This window comes from Malaclemys terrapin, chromosome 20, assembly GCF_027887155.1.
Source record: "Malaclemys terrapin pileata isolate rMalTer1 chromosome 20, rMalTer1.hap1, whole genome shotgun sequence".
Classification (NCBI taxonomy): Eukaryota; Metazoa; Chordata; order Testudines; family Emydidae; genus Malaclemys; species Malaclemys terrapin.
The window spans coordinates 178,487-198,981 of record NC_071524.1 but is presented as its reverse complement, the minus strand read 5'-3'; the positions used below and the strand labels follow the sequence as shown (position 1 = coordinate 198,981).

Here is a 20,495-nt window from a genome sequence, read left to right as displayed (position 1 = left end):
AGCAAGTATTCCTCTCTCCAGCACCCAGACACCCAGTTCCCAATGGGATCCAAACCACAAATAAATTCGTTTTACTCTGTATAAAGCTTATACAGGGTAAACTCATAAATTGTCTGCCCTCTATAACACTGATAGAGAGATTTGCACAGCTGTTTGTTCCTCCAGGCATTAATCACTTACTCTGGGTTGATTAATAAACAAAAGTGATTTTATTAATTATTAAAACTAGGGTTTAAGTGAATTCAAGTAATAACAGAGAGAACAAAGTAAGTTATCAAGCAAAATAAAACAAAACACACAAGTCTAAGCCTAATATATTAAAAAACGGAATATTGGTAAATCTCATCCTCAGTGATGCTCCAATAAGCTTCTTTCACAGACTAGATTCCTTCCTAGTCTGGGTCCAATCGTTTCCCTGGTACAGCCCTTGTTAGCTCCAGCTCAGGTGGTAACTAGGGGATTCCTCATGACTGGCCGCCTTTGTTCTGTTCCGCCCCCTTTTATAGCTTTGGCACAAGGCAGGAATCCTTTGTCTCTCTCTGGGTTCTCACCCCTCCTTCTAAATGGAAAAGCACCAGGTTTAAGATAGATTCCAGTATCCTGTGACATGATCACATGTCCCGTGAGCCCTCTCGCTTCTTTCAGGATTGCCCCATAGATATGCAGTGGAGGCTTGCAGGAAAACAGAGCCATCTACAGTAACTCATCCTAGTCAATGGGAGCCATCAAGATTCTAAACCACCATTAACGGCCCACACTTTGCATGATTACAAGAGAACCTCAGAGTTATGCTACATATTTCTAGTTTCAGATACAAAAACGATACATTCATACAAATAGGATGATCACACTCAGTAGATTATAAGCTTTGTCATGATACCTTACAAGAGACCTTTTGCATAAAGCATATTCTAGTCACATTATATTCACACTCATAAGCATATTTCCCTAAAACATTATTGAGTTCAACATCACACCTTCCTCCTGAACTTACTGCCAGAGACTTGGACACTGTCCGTGGCAGAGACACTATACCTAAGATTCCGGTTTTCTGGACAAGGCATCTGCTACCCAGTTCTCTTTTCTTCTCCTCCTGGGCAGCTTTCAGTGCTTCGATCTCTTTGTCTTTTAAGTCCAGTGCTTGCTGGTGTGCAGCCCTTCGTCTGGCTGCTTCTGCCTCCATGGCAGCCTTTTTCCCGGGCAAACTGTGCATCGATTTCCATTTGTTTCCCCTCGAGGGACTGTCATCTGAGGGCCTGGGATACCAGTGAGAACAACCCTCCTGCCAGTACAGCTGCCTCTTCACTCCTGTCTTGCTGAGTTAGACATTCCAGTTAGCTTCAGCACAGACCAAGAGGTTGGGCCACGTCTCTCTGCAGTTCACTGAATTTGAGATTCACGCAGCTCAGGGGCTTCTCAGTTAACAGGGACTTTTTCCCCAGCGCCCAGTGTTTAGCCTTTCTGGGCACTCTGCAACCTGTGCAGTTCTAGCTTCTTCTGAGCTTCACTCTTACTTATTTCGCTTACTTTTCTGTGCCTATTTCCCTTACCCAAAATAAGCAAACAGAAAACAACAAACCACTAAACACTTTGTCTGTTCTCCGGCCACCACACTTAAAACTCACTTAAAATCACTACCAGTGTCTCAAAGAAATCAGCTGTGCACAGACCCTGCTTGACTACGCCACTGGGATGGGTTCAGTCACAGAGACCTCCTTGGGACTGTCACCTGATGTGCTGAAATTACCTCTGAGCCTGGTTTCCCTACCAGCTTGGGACTCCATAACCCTGCCTTGTTGAGCCAGACATGCTAGCCAGCTGCAAACACAGACCCAGGTCTGGTCCACACCCCGAAGCTACAGACTTTAACCAAAAACTGCTCAGCAGGTCACCTATCTCCAGCACCCAGACACCCAGTTCCCAATGGGATCCAAACCCCAAATAAATCCGTTTTAATCTGTATAAAGCTTATAAAGGATAAACTCATAAATTGTCCACCCTCTATAACACTGTTAGAGAGATATGCACAGCTGTTTGCTCCCCCAGGTATTAATCACTTACTCTGGGTTAATTAATAAACAAAAGTGATTTTATTAAGTATAAAAAGTAGGATTTAAGTGGTTTCAAGTAATAACAAAGTAAGTTACCAACCAAATTAAAACAAAAACACTCAAGTCTAAGCATAATATATTAAGAAACTGATTACAGATAAATCTCACCCTCAGAGATGTGCCAATGAGCTTCTTTCACAGACTAGACTCCTTCCTAGTCTAGGCCCAATCCTTTCCCCGGTACAGTCCTTGTTAGCTCCAGCTCAGGTGGTAACTAGGGGATTTCTCATGACTGGCAGCCCCCTTTGTTCTGTTCCAGCCCCTTTTATAGCTTTGGCACAGGGGGAATCTTTTATCTCTCTGTGTGTTCCCACTCCTCCTTCTAAATGGAAAAGCACCAGGCTAAAGATGGATTCCAGTATCCTGTGACATGATCACATGTCCCATGAGCCCCCCTCCATTCTTTCAGGATTGCCCCATAGATATGCAGTGGAGGCTTGCAGGAAAACAGAGCCATCTACAGTAACTCATCCTAGTCAATGGGAGCCATCAAGATTCTAAACCACCATTAATGGCCCACTCTTTGCATGATTACAAGAGGACCTCAGAGTTGACTTCATATTTCTAGTATCAAAGGGGTAGGTGTGTTAGTCTGGATCTGTAAAAAGCAAGAGAGAGTCCTGTGGCACCTTTTAAGACTAACAGATGTATTGGACCATAAGCTTTCGTGGGTGAATACCCACTTCGTCAGATGCATGCTCCAATACATCTGTTAGTCTTAAAGGTGCCACAGGACTCTCTGTTGCTTTTCATATTTCTAGTTTTAGATGCAAGAAAGATACATTCATACAAATAGGATGAACACACTCAGTAGATCATAAGCTTTGTAATGATACCTTACAAGAGACCTGTTGCATAAAGCATATTCCAGTTAATCATAGTTACACTCATAAGCATATTTCCATAAATGTATGGAGTGCAACGTCACACACGGCATCGGGGGTTCAATCCTGGGGTGCTGCTGTCAGGTCGAGAGCTGTTTGTGGGGGAGATTCTCTGAGGCAGGGGTGTTTGGGGGCAGGTGGGTTTGTGCCGGTGTCTCAGCACCCCACGGGGAAGCCACTTGTCCCCCAGGGAGATTCTCTTCCCTGCATGGCTGGATTCAGGCTCCTGGGGGTGCAGAGAGACGGTGCGTTAGAGGGGCCCGTGTCACCCTCAGCCCAGCCGCTGGGGGGAGCAAGGGGCACAGAAGGGGAGGTCACCTCACCTAGGGTGCCCCCTTGGGCGGCTGTAACAGGCCTCAGCCAGGATCAGCCCCAAGATGAGCAGGACCACGGCACCGAGCGCCAGGCGGGCGATGTTGGCGTTGGTGAAATCCAGGGGGGCTGCTGCGTGGGAAGAGTAAAGTCACTTGGCGGCTCAGATGGGGAAAATCAGCAGCTGGTGCTGCCTTGGGATCGGATCCCCCAACCGCCCGTCCGTCACGTCCAGCCCATCCCCCTCTGGGGGTCTCCCAGGTGCTGCGGCTCTAGGGCCTCCCTGGGGCCAGACCCCCTCAGGGGAGGCTGCATCCTACTGCCCCGGGGGGCTGAGCCTCAGCTTCCCTGGTGGAGGGGGCTCCCAGGTGGACGAACTGCCCCCGAGACACACGGAACCCCAGCACTGGGCCAGGGGATGGGGACAATCAGAGCCTCAGGGTCTTAGCCCCCCAGAACAGGGAACCACCCCAGCTCCCTGTCCCCATAGGACCCCTCTGTCCACCCCCACAGGTGCCTCTGCCCCGGCCTGTCTGCTGTGAGGTGAGCCCATCCCCGGGGTATCTCGGCTGCTGCCAAACACAGCCAGGCAGTGCGCACGGGGAGGGGGAGAAGCTGGTACTTCAACCGCTGCCCCCCACCCTTGGGCGGTGGCCAGGGCAATGGGGACCAGGGCACAGCCAGAGGCAACAGAACATCTACTGCGGGAAGGCTCAGGGGTTACTTGGGACCCCACTGGGGGGAGGGGAAGCAAGAACAGAGGGAATTCTGGGTATTGCTCACTCCTATTGCCAGCAGGATGTCATGTGGCCCAAGAAGGGGGGTTATTGCCCCAGGACTATGGCACCTAGTTGGTCCCAATTTCACAGCCCAGCTCCCCAGATCCTGCCCCTCCCCTGGCATCCCCCAGCTAATTCTAGGCAGCGACCTGCAGGGCAGGAGGCATTGGGGGGGCTGGGGGGCTGGTAGTGAGTGAGGGGCAGGGGGCTGCCCCTCCCACTCATGTCTGGGCCCCACCCACCCAGAGTTACTGCCCCCATAACCTCAACCAGCCCCAGCCCCTAGGCACCATGACCTGTTTCCATGGCTGGTTCAATGGTGGATTCCACCTCCCACCCCCGCCCAGACCAGGGGGCAGAAATCCCCCCCGTCAGCCCTGAATCTCCAGCTGCTGCTGCTCCCCCAAGCTGGAAACCCTCCAGTGACTCCATCCCTGCTCCCCGGCCGGGCGTCCCCTCTGCTGGGTCAGGGCTCAGTGCAGAGACCAGACCTGAGTGTCCCATTGGAACCGAGCCCTTGTGAGGGTCTGGCTGGGGGTGGGGCTGGGAACGGGGACGCCGAGCCGGGCCCCTCACCTCTCACCACCAGCTCCACAGGGTCGCTGGGGTACGACACGGCGAACGGCTCCGTTCTGCTGTGATAGGAGCAGCTGTAGTTCCCACTGTACTCCCGAGACATGTTGATGGAAAATACAACTTCAAACCTGTCCGAGTTCACAGCTTGGAAATGGCGTCCATCTTTATTCAGCACGAACCTCATTCCCTGGCGCTGCCCCCAACACTGGACAGCCATGGCTCCCCCCAGGGAGACCCCCCTGGGGCTCAGGGAGATGTTGGGTTTGGGGTAGCTGGGCTCTGCAGTGGGAAGCAGACAGGCCGTGAGACGCAGGCCCCGTCACTCAGTCCTGGGGCCCGTCCTCACCACACGGCCTCAGGGGTGGGTCAGACCTGGCAGCCCTGGGGACGGGCTCCTGGATGCCTTTCCACAGGGGCCAGAGTTTCCTCTGAGCGCTGGGCTAACAGCATGAGACACGGAGCAACCCCAGCCCCTGGGGACCCAGAGCTCTGCTCCTTGGCAGGTGACAGCCCAGTCTAGTCTCCAGGGTCCATTCACTGCCTGGCTTCTCTGCTGGGAGGGCTGGGAGCCAGGACTCCTGGGTTCTGTCCCTGGCTCTGCAGGGGTGTGGGGTCTAGTGGGGAGAGCAGGGAGGATGGGGGCCAGGACTCCTGGGTTCTGTGCACAGCACCACCACTGACTTGTAGGGGACTGTGCAAGTCTGTACTATACACTGAGGTTTAAAACCTTCAGCTCCGCCCATCACCCCCTAACTGATGTGTTGCCTGGAAAAGGCCCCCCCGGTCTGCAGCTCCCCCATCCCCCTTCCTCTGCCCCAAATCTCGTGTGTCTGCTGCTCCCCCTGGCTGGGGAACCCCCCAGTGACTCTGTCCCCACTCCCTGGCTGGGCGTCCCCTCTGCCGGGCCCAGAGCTCAGGGCAGAGCCTGGCTCTGAGCATGGCATCCGTGGAGAACCTACCCGAGGATCCAGCTGGGGGTGGGGTTGGGAGCAGAGACACCAAGCTGGGCCCCTCACCTGCTACCACCAGCTGCACGGGGTTGCTGGGCTCTGAGGAGACAAAGGGCTCTGATTGGGGCCGGTAGCTGCAGCTGTAGCTCCCTCCATGCTGATGGCCCATGGTGGGGATGTGGAACTCGGCCCCATCCCCAGCAGGGTCCATGTGTCGCTGCGGGTTCAGGTCTCCAGCCTTGTGCAGGAAGAACGTCACGTTCCGGCGCTGTCCCTGACACCGGATGGTGACGTCTGCCCCTGGGGCGGTGACCCCAGTGGGGCTCAGAGAGATGGAGGGTCTGGGTAAGCTGGGATCTGCGCACAGGAGACAGTCTGTGAGAGCCAGACCTGGTCACCCACCCAGCCCCGGCCTCCCCGTCCGGCTCCAGCCATGGGCAGATCCAGGGCCCCCACGCAGAGATTCCCTCCCAGATCCCAGAAAACCCCCCACCCAGAATCCCGGGCCTGCGAGCTGGGCTCCCAGCCCCACAGACACTGAGCCGCAGCTCCCTACTGCTTGGGATCCTCATATGCCCATGTGTGGGTGTGGCCCCCGCCTCATTCACTGCGTCTGCCCCCCCGAGCACAGAGTGACTGACGGGCTGGTCTCTGGTGCCAAGCACCACAGGGTCCAAGCTCCACACAGGAAGGGAGTCAGCCCCCACCGGGAGATAGGGAGGGGTCCTTATCAACTTCTACACAGGGGAAACTGAAGCACAGACAGATTCACTTTCCTTAGTGAGCTCCCAAGGCAGCGATTGTCTCTTCACTCTGTGTTTATGCAGCGCCTGGCACAACGGGGCTCTGATCATGGCAGACAGGCCCATGCTCCCCCAGTGCTATTGAGGCCAATGTTTGCAGAGGTCTCCAGTAATGGTGGTTGCCTCGGTTTGTGGGCGCTCGGCTTGAGATTCCCCAAGACTGAGGCCCCCCCCCACAAGGACGGACACTTTTGAAAACTGCAACGTGCTCCCATCACACAGAGTCTGTGGCCGCGCCAGGAGCTGGGCCAGATCTCCTGGGTCCCAGCCCAGTGCCATGTCCACCAAGCCACTGCTTCTCCTGCAGCCCCTGCTTCATTCAGCCCCGGCTGGGGCACGGCCTGGGCCGGGGCCTGGCGAACAGAGGGGATGGGATCACGGGATTAAATAGCGACTCACGGTTCCTACGCACAAGGGGCAGCGTTAAAGTCACCTCCCTGCCCCGAGTCTCCAGGGGCTGCTGCTCCCCCCTGGCTGAGGAACCCCCCAGTGACTCCGTCCCCGCTCCCCGGCCGGGCATCCCCTCTGCTGGGTCATGACAGAGACAGGATCTGAGCATCCTATTGGCACGTGAGGGTCTGGCTGGGGGTGGGGCTGGAGCTGGGAACGGGGACGCCAAGCCGGGCTCCTCACCTCTCAGCACCAGCTCCACGGGGTCGCTGGGGTACGACACGGTGAACGGCTCCGATCTGCTGTGATAGGAGCAGCTGTAGCTCCCGCCGTGCTCCCGGCTCACATTGCTGATGGGAAACACAACCTCAAACCCGGCCGAATTCACAGATAGGAAATGGCGTCCCTCTTTATTCAGCATGAACCGCATGCCCCGGAGCTGCCCCCGACACCAGACGGTCACGACTCCCCCTAGGGAGACCCCCCCGCTGGGGCTCAGGGAGATGTTCGGTTTGGGGTAGCTGGGCTCTGCAGTGGGAAGCAGACAGGCCGTGAGACGCAGGCCCCGTCACTCAGTCCTGGGGCCCGTCCTCATCGCGCGGTGTGACGAACTGGGCCTGTTCTCACTGTGGTCTGTGAATGCTGACAGGGGAGTGTGACTAGGATGGTCTGCATTGCAGGATGGGATCTGCCCGAGGGCGCATACCTGAGTGTGTAACATGAGAACCCAGGAAGGGGTTGAAGGGGAGGCGACTCCTTAGCCCGGGAAACTGAACAAAGGCTGTGGGAGGGGTCGCTGAAGGGAGAGTGCTGGAAGCAGGCAGGGAGAGAGGGCTGGGGGGCAGAGATGGCTCTGACCTCCCAAGGGGGGCTGGGCTGGGATGCCCGGGGACCCCAAGATGGACCTAACTGAGGGGGTCCCTGTTGTCTGTGCCTGCAAGACCTGTCTTGGACTGTATTCCTGTCATCCAAATAAACCTTCTGCTTTACTGGCTGGCTGAGAGTCATGGTGAATCGCAGGAAGCCGGGGGTGCAGGGCCCTGAGTCCCCCAATACTCCGTGACAACTGGTGGCAGCGGCGGGATCTACTGCACCCCGTGGACGGCGCTTCCTGCAGTAAGTGACTGGGGAGCAGTAAAACGAAGGGGGATTGACGGGGACCAGGCGTGCTGAAGAGTGAGAGAGAGACGGTTATTACCCCTGGGAGTGTGTGACCAGCGAGAAGGACTTTTGCAGTAACAGGGTCCCCCGGGGGGATCGCAGCGAGTGGTCCCAGGGGCGGAGGAGTCTGCAGCTCGACCCTGGCAGAGAGGCGGTGACCTCGAGAAGGGCTGGCACACTAGGGGGCCCCCTGGGAACTGTGGGGAGCTGTGAGCACACAGGCCGGTGAGTGGCCAGCAGGAAGATGTATGCCAAGCGGCTTAAGAGCGACCTGGTGGAGCTGTGCAAGCAGAGGCGGCTGCGCATTGGGAGGCTCACCAAAGAACAGCTCATTGCCCAGCTGGAGGCGGAAGATCGCGCGAATGAACTGATCCCTGTGTCTCAGGGAAGCAGCCTGGCAAATGCAGCGCAGGCACCAGTGTCTGTCCCAGCTGGGAGTGGTCAGCCGGCTGCTGAGGGCTTCCCGAGACCCCTCCTTCCTATGCCTAGGGGAAGGGTGGGGAGGAGCCCAGCAAATACCGAGGGCGCCGTGACCCCCCCGGCCAGCAGGGGGTCCCCCCGGCGAAGCTCGCCGGCCAGCAGAGGATCCTCCCGGCGGCGTTCGGCATCCGGGGAGCGGAATTGGCTGGAATGGGAGAAAGAGCTAAAACTGAGGGAGCTGGAGGATCGTGAACAACAGAGACAGCATGAAGAGAGACAGCGTCAGCATGAACGGGAGGAGAAAGAGAGACAGCATCAGCGTGAAGAGAGACAGAGACAGCATCAGCGTGAACTGGAACTGGCGAGACTGAGGGGCAGCGAACCCCCAGCTGCGGTGAGTGAGGGGGGACCCAGGACTGCACGGAGCTTTGATAAGTGCATCATGGCCCCATACAAGGAGGGGGAGGACATGGATGACTTCCTGGAGGCCTTTAAGACGGCCTGCGAGCTGCACCAGGTTGATCCCGCGGACAGACTCCGGGTCCTTACCCCCTTACTGGACCCCAAAGCCGTGGCATTGTACCGCCAACTGGAAGAGGCAGAGAAAGGGGACTACGAGCTATTCAAAAAGGCCCTGCTATGGGAGTTTGGGCTGACTCCTGAGATGTACCGGGAAAGGTTCCGGAATCAGGATAAAACCCCTGAGATCTCATATCTGCAACTAGCCGCCCGCATGGAAGGATACGCCAGCAAGTGGGCTGATGGGGCCCAGACGAAGGAGGACCTGGTCAAACTGCTGGTACTGGAGCAACTGTATGAGCGGTGCCCATCTGACCTGAGGCTGTGGTTGGTGGACAGAAAGCCAGAGAACCCGCGACAGGCAGGCCGGCTGGCCGATGAGTTCGTAAAGAGCCGGTCAGGAGATAAAAGGGAGGAGTCCCAAAGGAGCAATCCCACCACAACGCAGAGAGAGAGTCACCATGGGACCTCCCCGTGGGAAAATACAGAAAAACCCCATCAGAGGGGAACATCCGGCATCAGGACCATCCGACCCACTCAAGGGGACCCATGGGACATGGGCTGCTACCACTGTGGCCAAAAGGGCCACATACGGGCCCAGTGCCCCAGGCTCAGGGACAGACTGAGCAGGCCGAACCCACAGAGGGTTGACTGGGTAGAGACCCAGCCCGGCGAGAGGCAGCATTCCCAGGGAAGGGGGGCTGGCAGAGTACCACCTGCTAAGGAGGGAGGAGAGCCCCAGGCTAGCTTCTCTGGGGGGCCAGATGCTCCGGATTCAAAGTTCTCCGTTTACAGGGTTGGCGCGGGGCTGTCCCTGCGGAGCGAGTGCCTTGTTCCCCTGGAGGTGGAGGGGAAGAAAGTTTATGGTTACTGGGACACGGGCGCAGAGGTGACACTGGCCCGGCCCGAGGTGGTGGCCCCAGATCGGGTGGTGCCCAACACCTTCCTGACCCTGACCGGGGTGGGCGGGACCCCATTCAAGGTTCCCGTAGCGAGGGTACACCTGAAATGGGGGGCCAAGGAGGGCCCCAAGGACGTGGGAGTGCACCACCATTTGCCCACCGAGGTGTTGATGGGGGGGGACCTAGAGGACTGGCCAAGCAGCCCCCAGACCGCCTTAGTTGTGACCCGCGGTCAGAGCAGGCAAGGGGCACTGCCCCCTGGCCTTGGGGGGGGTGCTTTGCCTGAGGCGCGGGACCCTAAGCTGGTGGGGAGGGAACGCCCGGGGACGCGGCTCAGGGAGGCTGCAGCTTCGGACCCAGCGGGCGAGAAAGAGCAGGTGGCCATCCCTGTCCCAGCTGCTGAGTTCCAGGCCGAGTTGCAGAGAGATCCCTCCTTGCGGAAGATAAGGGACCTGGCCGACCTCAATGCGGTACAGACCATGGGACGAGGTGGCCGGAAAAGGTTCCTGTGGGAGAAGGGGTTCCTGTACCGAGAATGGGCTCCCCCAGGGAAAATGGAGTCAGGGGGGATCAGGAGGCAGCTGGTGGTACCCCAGAAGTATCGCCGCCAGCTGCTGTGCCGGGCCCATGACATTCCCCTCGCAGGGCACCAGGGAACCTGGCGTACCCAGCAGAGGCTGCTACGGAGCTTTTACTGGCCTGGGGTCTTTGTTACTGTCCGACAGTACTGCGGATCCTGTGACCCCTGTCAGAGGGGGAGGAAGGCCTGGGACAAGGGGAAAACAGCTTTAGGACCCTTGCCTAGCATAAAGGATCCTTTCCAGAGGGTGGCCAAGGTTAAAAGGGCGGCTCTGAACCAAGAGAGCCCAAAGCACAGACCTCCAGACTGGAGCGCTGGGAGAAGACCACAGCCCAGTTGGAACCCCAGAGGTATGGGGGTGGGAAAAGGGCACCGGCCGCATAAACCTTCCCACATGCGAACTGCGAGTGCCATCAAGCACCCCCGACCTAAGGGGGGGCGTGAAACTGGAGGGGCCTGGTGTAATTCTCACCAAGGAACTGGAGGGATGCGGGGGCATCCATGGGAACGGGGGTAGGTTCGAACTTCCCCGGGTCACTGGCTAAAGTGACCCTGCTCAGTTCGGTCTCGAAGGGGGGAGAGATGTGACGAACTGGGCCTGTTCTCACGGTGGTCTGTGAATGCTGACAGGGGAGTCTGCTGGGATGGTCTGCATTGCAGGATGGGATCTGCCCGAGGGCGCATACCTGAGTGTGTAACATGAGAACCCAGGAAGGGGTTGAAGGGGAGGCGACTCCTTAGCCCGGGAAACTGAACAAAGGCTGTGGGAGGGGTCGCTGAAGGGAGAGTGCTGGAAGCAGGCAGGGAGAGAGGGCTGGGGGGCGGAGATGGCTCTGACCTCCCAAGGGGGGCTGGGCTGGGATGCCCTGGGACCCCAAGATGGACCTAACTGAGGGGGTCCCTGTTGTCTGTGCCTGCAAGACCTGTCTTGGACTGTATTCCTGTCATCCAAATAAACCTTCTGCTTTACTGGCTGGCTGAGAGTCATGGTGAATCGCAGGAAGCCGGGGGTGCAGGGCCCTGAGTCCCCCAATACTCCGTGACACGCGGCCTCAGTGGTGGGTGCAGGGCCGGCTCCAGGCACCAGCCGAGCAAGCTGGTGCTTGGGGCGGCAGATTGTTCGAGGCGGCATTCTGCCCAATCCTAGGGCGGCACGGCCGCCTTTTTTTTTTTTTTTTTTTTTGGTGGTGTTCTGCTCCGGCCGCCCTGTAGGGGGCGGTGGCGCGGAGGACAGGAGTGCCCTGCCGCAAACGCGGCTGGGCAGTCCTCGTCCTTCCCTCCCAGCCGAGCGGAGCAGCGCAGAGCCCTCCCGGCCTCACCTGCCCCCCCACACCCCGCCTGAGGCCAGCCAGGGAGCCTGACCAGCAGGACCGGCTCCAGGCACCAGCTTGCCAAACAGGTGCTTGGGGCAGCCACTCCGGAGAGGGGCGGCACGTCCAGCTGTTCGGCGGCAATTCGGCGGACGGTCCCTCACTCCCGCTCGGAGCAAAGGACCTCCCAGCGAATTGCAGATCGCGATCGTGGCTTTTTTTTTTTTTTTTTTTTTGCCACTTGGGGCAGCAAAAACCCTGGAGCCGGCCCTGCTGACCAGTGGGCCCCCTGCAGCTCTGCCACCCGCCCCGGGGTTGGAAATAGAGTCTGTGACCCTACGGGAGTCACACAAGACCCACATTTCCCCAGGCCTTGGGATGCAGGGTGGGGACTGTGAGAGCAGGGGAGGGAGCTGTTGGGGTGGATCTGGGGGCAGGGGCAGATCTGGGGGGTTCTCCCCACGGCTGCACAGACAGTGAACGTTTCGGTTCCCCGAGGGGATCTAGAGCCCACAGACGGATCCTGTTAGTGTTTGTATGAGCTGAAATAAATCCACGGGCCGCCCCAACTCCCCCCCCCCAATCCTCACAGCCTGTGGGCGGGGGGGGGGGGGGCAGGACATTGAACCAGGGGACGGTTCCCATCTGCTTTGTCAGACCCTGGGAGCCAGATTCAGCTCCTAGTTACTGCATGGGGTTGCGGGGCTGGGTCTGAGCTCACAGGGGGAGTTTGGGCTCAGTTTTGTGGGGTTCAGGGCTCAGTTCCTCTTTTTCCCACCCCATGCAACCCCCCACATCCTTGATGTTACCATCCTCCCCACAGACTGATACTCACCTCCCCACACCCTGTTGTGCCCGGCCAGCCAGCAGCCTGGAGAGGAGACGGCTCGTTAGTGACCAGATCCCAGAGCAACTGGATCCTACACCCTGGTCTCAGATCCCTGACCCCCATGGGCACACGCCCAGGTCTCAGATCCGCGCCCCCAGGGTCACATGCCCTGATTTTGGATCCCCCCTCATGGGCAAATGCCCAGGACTCAAATTCCCCCTATGGGTGCACGCTCTGGTCTCAGATTCTCCCCCCACCCCCCCCGCATGGACATGCCCTGGTCTCAGAATCCCCCGCCCATGGACTCACTCCCTGGTCTCCGATCACCCCCCCCCCCCCATGGGCACACACCCTGGCTGTCTCCGATACTCACCGAGGAGGAGGACGGTGAGAGCAGACGCCATGAAGGGGCAGTGGGGGGCCCCTCAGCGCTGCTACAAACGCCTCAGTGCTGAGCACCTCCAAGTCTGAGGCCCGAGTGCGAGCGGAATGAGGAACTACGCTGGGGGCTGCAGCCCCAAGAAGCCCGTGATACACTCGGCCCCTTTCTCCTCATCAGATGGTTTCTCTGCAATCTCCAGGCCAAATCTACTGTGGTCAGAGCAAAGCCAGCTCCCTGCCATGCCCAGCAAACCACATCCCCTCCTGCAGCTCCTTGGTACCCCCCCCCCCCCATCACCTCCCAGCCCCACAGGGAGCTGCCCAGTCTGGGGACCAGCTGGGAACGGGGCAATCTCAGGAGGTATCAAGAGGTGCCGAGATTGTCCTGATCTTTTCCAACAGGCCCGTCTAGCCTCCCTGGAGCAGCAGCTCAGAGCAGAGGAGGGCTCCCCCCCACACACACACTGTGCCCCCCACCGAGTGACCCTCTCCCATGGAGCGGGGCAGAGATCCTTCCTGACCCAGCTGGGTCCAGAATCTACCCTGGAGCATGAGGGTGGAGGAACCTGACCAACCACCTTCTCAGGTAGAGTCACTGCCGATGCTGTTCTTAGATAAGTGATGTGAGACAGAGACCAGGCAGAGGGGCTGTCGGTGCAGGCCCCTGTGAGGGAGGGATACATTTGGATCCTAAGTTGCTAAAGGAGCAGCCAAAAAATGTGTGAAAAGGAGATGTGTGTCCAGAGCCAGCGCCCGCTTGCTATTTCTGTTACTGCCAGTGAAACTCAGCGTAAACCTGATTCTCCGGCAGCGTCCCTGTAATTTATCCCAGCTCTGGGAGGGGACAGGGTGTAGTGGTTAGAACAGGAGGGTCCCCCTGCCCCCCCTCAAGCAATCCCATCTCCCCTAGGTGTGACACACACTCCCGGAGCAGGGATGGGGGGCTGGGGACTGCCCGCGGGGGGGCTGGTTTGTGGTTCTGTGTTTATTAACAGGATGCAAAACCACATAAAAGCTACCTCAATGTGTCCTCTCCCCTTCCCTCTCCCCCTCCTGGTGCTGAGCTCTCCCCGGCCCCCCACATGTGGGCCTGGGCAGGGGGACAGGTCAATGACCCCCTGTTCTGCAGCTCCCCCTGGGGGCAGGGATCTCCCCTCCCTCTGCTCTGAATCTCCAGCAGCAGCTGCTGCCCCCAGGCTGGGGAACACACGAACACCCCCAGTGACTCCGTCCCTGCTCCCTGGCCAGCTTCCCTGTGACAGAATGGGAATTTTCTGTAAACAGTTTGTACAACTTCCATGTTTGCCTCAGTTTCTCCTCTATGTTGCATGGTTAACTAGGTCACGAACAAAGGCTGTTTACTCCCGGCCAGGCCACGACAAATGTCTGAACGGTGTCTGGGATTTGGGGGGCCCCAGGGCAAAGCCCATCTCTGGGACATTTGCTACCTGCCACCAACTAACCACCATGGATGGCCCAGCCCCCGCAGGAAGCCAGCTGGGTGTGACCAGCCAGACAGCCAAGGACTGAGGAAAGGCGGGAGGCCGGGGCTCGCCCAGGAACCTGAACAAAGAGGGAGCCAAGGGACAGATCAGGGGCCCAGGGGGGCACCGCTTGGCAGGGGCTCTGGGGAGCCAGGCTGGACCCGGCTATAACGTTTTTCTCTCTGGGAAAACCCGGAACTTCATGTGCTGGGTGCAGTGGCCTCCTAGCCCAACCAGTGTGCCCGCGCAGCGGGGTGCCCTGCAGAGGGGCGCGTTGCTCCCCAAGATTGTACCAGGCTCCCTTAGGATCTGCCTCAGTGGCACTCACCAAACATCGCTCGTGATGGGGAGCCGGGGGGCAGCCGGGCCAGGGGTCCAGCCTAAGGAGGCAGGGGAGCTGTGGGGCTTGCCCTGAAGGAACAGCGAGACCCCCCAGGGGGTCTGGCACATTGACGAGGGCTCCCAGAGGCTGCTCCAAAGCTGGGACCATAACCCCGATCCGGTGGATCCGTGACAGTCCCCTTTGCTTGGCCCAGGGCTCAGGGCAGAGTCTGGCTTTGAGTGTCCCATTGGCGTGGAGCTGCCCTGTGGGGCTGGCTGGGGGTGGGGCTGAGAGTGGAGATGCTGAGCCGGGCCCCTCACCTGCTACCACCAGCTGCACCAGGTGTGGGGATCCGAGTCGGGGGATAATAGCAGGTGTTGCTGCCTCCCTCTGCCCGGCTCACTTTGGGGATGGGAAATTTGACCCCAGCCGAGTCCCTGCCCCATGCTGCTGAGTTCCTGCCCCAGCCTTGTCCAGAACAAACTCCAGACCCCGGTGCTAACCCCGACATTGGACGGTCACGGCTCCCCCCAAGGTGACCCCCCCCCGCTAGGGCTGAGGGAGATGGAGGGTTTGGGGGCGCTGAGCTCTGTGGTGGGAGGGAGACAGGCATGAGAGACCCCAGCATGGCCACTGCGCCCCATCCCCAGCGGGGAGTGTCAGTGACGGGGCAGAGACAGGGTCAGGGTCTCTCCTGGTTTCCAGGGCACAAAAGCACCACAGCGCCAAGAAATCCCCCCTCCACCCAACCTTCACTGGTTGGGCTGGACATCCCATCTGCTGGGCACCAGGGCTCACGGAGACCCCGTGGGCATCTGGCTGAGTGTGGGGCTGGGAGCCGAGATGCTGGACTGGGCCCCTCACCTGCTACAATGATGTGCACAGGGTCACTAAAGTCCAAGTAGGCAGCTTCTCCTGTTCTTTAGCTGTAACGAGAAGTGTAATTTCTGCTCTGTTCCCGTCTGGCGCTGGTGATGGGAAATTCAGCCTCAGAGCCAGCAGGGTCTGTGTAAGTCAGATAGTTCCTGTCTCCAGCCTTGTAGAGGAGGAACCTCATGCCCTGGTGCTGATGCGACACCCAGATGGTGACATTCCCCCTCCACCCCCCCAGAGATCACCCCACCCAGGGATTTCCCTACACCCCCCCCATGGCTCTGAATTTTCCCAACACCCCCCCCCCCCATTTTGTGAACTAGTCACGTGCAGTGTTGCCAATTTAGTGACTGTTTGGACATTTGAATTGAAATTGAAACATTAAGACACACTTTAAAAGCATATAAAGTGTATCATAAAATAGGTCTCTGAAAAAGTAGAATAGATTTGAAAAGTATGAACAGACTAGCTTCCTTATACAGCTGTTGTTTTTATGATCATGTCAGTGCATTCATTTCAGTGATGTTAGCCAACCTAATAATTTCAAATGATGATTTGTAAGCAAAGTCTAGGAGCTCTCCTTGCCAGCTAGTGATGAGCTGGGGGGAAAGGCTTCAGGACCAAAGTGTATTTACATTCACACCTAATCCAGGTATCCAGCACACAGAGCTGTGTTGCCCACGTGATAGATTTTGGCTGGGGTTGGGTTACAAATCACTTGACTGCAGGAATAATGAAATGTTGTTGTTCTTATTGTATGAGTAAAGGGCAGTTGTACTTAGCCTGTGCTGATTTAGGGCATCATGAGAGAGGGTGGGGACAGGTGTTTTGCTTGATGGTCTGCCTGAGTCACAAGTACTATTTGACCTTTCCCTCTCCATTGTTTAAAGACACAGGTGATTAGACTCCATAGATAGTCTTGTTTTGTTGAGTGACCAGGACAGCTGAAATCACTGATAATCAGGTCTAAGTGCTTAGATCTGCTCTGGGACAGTGTTTCTGTGGAAGAGATGGCCAGCCTACACTAGCCGTGAGGTTCCCCCACTGAGAGCTCAGCTGAAATCTCCGAGAGCTGGTGGAACCTCAAGAGACCAACTTGCAGAGGTCACAGTGGCAGGTGGCAGCAGAAGGTGATGGTGCAGGGACATTAGCAACAAAGCAATGGAGTGAACGGTGGCACAATGAACAGCAGTGGCTAGAGCAAACAGTGAGCAGCTGGAGGAACGAGCAAGGTATCTTCTTGCCCCACCTGGGAGGTGAACTCATGTGAACGCACCTCTGAACTCGGAGTCTCCACTAACCAAGGGCAACACCGGTGAGCGTTAATGAGGCTGTTAAGAATACTGGAGACATAACAGTTCATGCAAACAAACATTGCCGTGGCATCCTACTTTCTATTTAAGCAAGAGATAACATTGGCCTCCAGTTTGTAGTGTGTGGTAACTGCATTGTCACTTGTTCATCCTGAAGTTGAACACTGGTTCTAAACAAGATCAGCAAATGCTCACTATCTTTCTGCAAGAAACTCGACTGACCGGCTAGACGCATGTGGTGCAACAATGAAAGACTCCACAGTTGAAAAAGTGAAGAACTCTCTCACCACGTTCAGAAAATTTGCATACATGGCTGATGAATGCACCGATGCAAATGGGTATCAAGTAGTAAGTCATTGTGTACGTTATCTTGATGTCAGTGGTAGGCCAGTAGATACATTTCTAGATGTTCAAGTTATAGAAGAAAGATTGGCTGCACCTGTGACAACCCACATCTTAGAAGAGTTAAATGCTTATCAGTTGGACCCCAAACAGATATCTGCTTGTGCATTTGATGGAGCTCCAAACTTCTCTGGAAGACATGGTGGAGCACAAGAGAAAAGTGTAACCCTAATCTCTCCTATACACACTGCAGAGGTCATCTACTCCAACTAGCACTAGTACGAGCTGCAGACTCTTCAAAAGACATTTTTTTAAAAGCTATAAATTTAATGTCTTCATTATATTCTTTTTTCCAGCAAGAGTCCAAAAGGACTGAATATCTTGGAAAATGTAGACGATACACTGGGACTGAAGTTCAAATTAGTCCAACCTGGGAAAAACTGCTGGCTTTCTCATGAGCGATCCTTGGCTGTTGTCTTAAAATTACTTCAGCCGTTATTATTGGCTTTGTAAAGTATCTACCAAGATGGGATGGATCTAAGTAGTGAGGCTGGTGGATTTACTTTTGCTACTACGTTCAGAGAAGACTATTGCCATTCTCTCTAGTAAGTCTACTGTTGAAACCACTTGGGTCATTAAACAACGCCATCCAGGCATCTGCTACAACAGTAGTAGACCTTTGTCCAGCAGTAAAAGCTACATTTGGATCAGAGAGCTATCCATTGAAAAAGTACTGGAAGAAGCAAAGACTTCCATCCAGAAGTTGACTAATGAAGGCATTTACATTGAATCCTTAAGTGAAGAGGACAAGAAGTGTTTGTTAAGACAACTGAAAAAGTACACAGACTTGATTCTTAAAAATCTACAACAGCGACTTCTAGATTCTACTCAACTTCTACGTAGCTTTTACAGACCCCTGTCCTATAAATTGGAAAGGGTCCAGAGAAGAGCAACAAGAATGATTAAAGGTCTTGAGAACATGACCTATGAAGGAAGGCTGAAAGAATTGGGTTTGTTTAGTTTGGAAAAGAGAAGACTGAGAGGGGACATGATAGCAATTTTCAGGTATTTAAAAGGGTGTCATAAGGAGGAGGGAGAAAACTTGTTCACCTTAGCCTCTAAGGATAGAACAAGAAGCAATGGGCTTAAACTGCAGCAAGGGAGGTCTAGGTTGGACATTAGGAAAAGGTTCCTAACTGACAGGGTGGTTAAACACTGGAATAAATTGCCTAGGGAGGTTGTGGAATCTCCATCTCTGGAGATATTTAAGAGTAGGTTAGATAAATGTCTATCAGGGATGGTCTAGACAGTATTTGGTCCTGCCATGTGGGCAGGGGACTGGACTCGATGACCTCTCGAGGTCCCTTCCAGTCCTAGACTCTATGAATCTATAAAACACCGACAGTTGAGTGAAGTGAGGCACTACCAGCAATGGGGCTGCCATGTGCTCAGGACAGAATAGAGAATTTGAACAGAGTGGAATATCATACGACGAATGAATGAAGATTTGACTTCAACTTCTTTTTTATCATCACTAGTGGCTCGATCTGATCTTTATGCTGTTTCCTGGGCTGAAAGAAGTAGGAATTCATCTCTCGCTACTCCCAGTCGCAACAGCTACAGTTGAGTGTTCTTGTTCATCATTGAATAGAATTTTGTGTTCTGAAAGAAGTCGCCTTCTCCCTGATCATGTGAATGAACTAATGAGCATATCACCTGAAGGAATGGAAGTACCGGACACATGAGAAGCCACCAAAGATTAATGCATTGCATTCAAGAAGTTCATTAACAGAGTTGTGCAATATTATAACAAGAAACCAAGAAGGATGTAGATGTAGTGCTTCATAGAAGGCTTGAGTAGCCAACTTTAATTTGTGTGAGGATTTTAAAATCTAATAAAATGGTCATGAAACATTTTTCAGTTTTTACTAGGGTGCCATATAACCCTTCACCCTCACGGTCTCACCCCTCAGCGGCCCTGACCCCACCCCCATAAATTTGAAACCCTCCCCCTAATTTCAATTCCTGGGGAAAACACTGAGACAGAGATGGAGGGTTTGGGGTAGGACCCCTGATTCACAAACAAACAGGCAGTAAGTGAGGGTGACACAAACCACATCCATCTGATTCAATCCTCTGCCCATCTGTCGCTCCAGCGTTTTACCGCCTGCCCGTCCCTGGGGTGCAGGCCCGGCTCCGTGGCTCACAGCCGGGGTGAGACACAGCAGGGGGGAAAGGATATTTCCAATCTCTGATTGCTTTAGTTATGCAGGGTCAATTCAGCCCTGCCCCTGCTGCAATCAGGGGTGACTCCGGATTGACCTCAAAGAGCTGAGATCAGAACCTGTCCCTGCCCCCATTGCAGTCAGGGGTGTGACGAAGTGGGGGATTTTCTTGTTTTCGGTGGGGTTTCAATGGTTTGCATGTGGAAGTGGTGGGACTCAGTTTCCCTGGGGGTTACTGGTTTAACGAGGGGAGAGGGAGTTTGTTATTACAGAGGACTGGAGAGGGAACTTGGGACCCCAGCCAATGGCCGGGAGGATGGATACCCCAGCAACTGGTGACCCAGAGGTCCAGCTCAGGAGTCACAGCCGGTTCTGGCCAGTGGGAGGACAATGGGCTGCAGAGTGAGGACCCAGTGACCGAACCAGCCGGTTCCAGCCAGAGGACAGAAGCGAGGAGAGGAAGCCCCAGTTTACAACCCTGTTTACCTGGAGAGAAGACAATGGACAGAGGCAGTGCTTGGGGCCGGGGATCTCGGAAGCCCAGCTGGGAGCAGCGGGGCTTGGGGCTGGAGAGGGGGAGCAGGCAGAGCCCACCTGGATGCAGAGAGACTGGGATGTGCTAGGCTGAGAAAGGCCAGGCCTGAGGCCCTGAGAGTTTCCTGTGCTGTTCAACTCTCAATAAACCCTCCTGTTTTACACTGGCTGGGAGTCACTCCGGTCTAGAGAACAGGGTTGCATCGTCCCCTTCGGGGGTGGAGGCCCTGGGGGTCCAGAGCGAGTGGACTCCCTGAGGGGGCCCACAGCAAGAGACAGACGTGCTAAGGCTCAGAGAGGTGCGGCTCCAGGAGGTGGAGGGGCCTGACCCCGAGAGAGAGTGGACCCCCGAGAAGGGCTGTCGCACTGAAAGGGGTACACGCCACGGACCGCACGGGGCCAAGAGTGGGCACGATCTGAGAGTCCGTGACAAGGGGTGACTCTGGATTGACCCAGAGGAGCTGAGATCAGAACCCAGCCCTGCCCCCATCACAG

The 20,495-nt window shown here is 56.0% G+C and overlaps 1 pseudogene; it reads right to left on the bottom strand.

The window, feature by feature from the left end:
• Positions 1-2,175: 2,175 nt before the first annotated feature.
• The window catches only part of LOC128826719 (immunoglobulin superfamily member 1-like), a 35,752-nt pseudogene continuing 17,432 nt past the window's right edge, over positions 2,176-20,495 (bottom strand).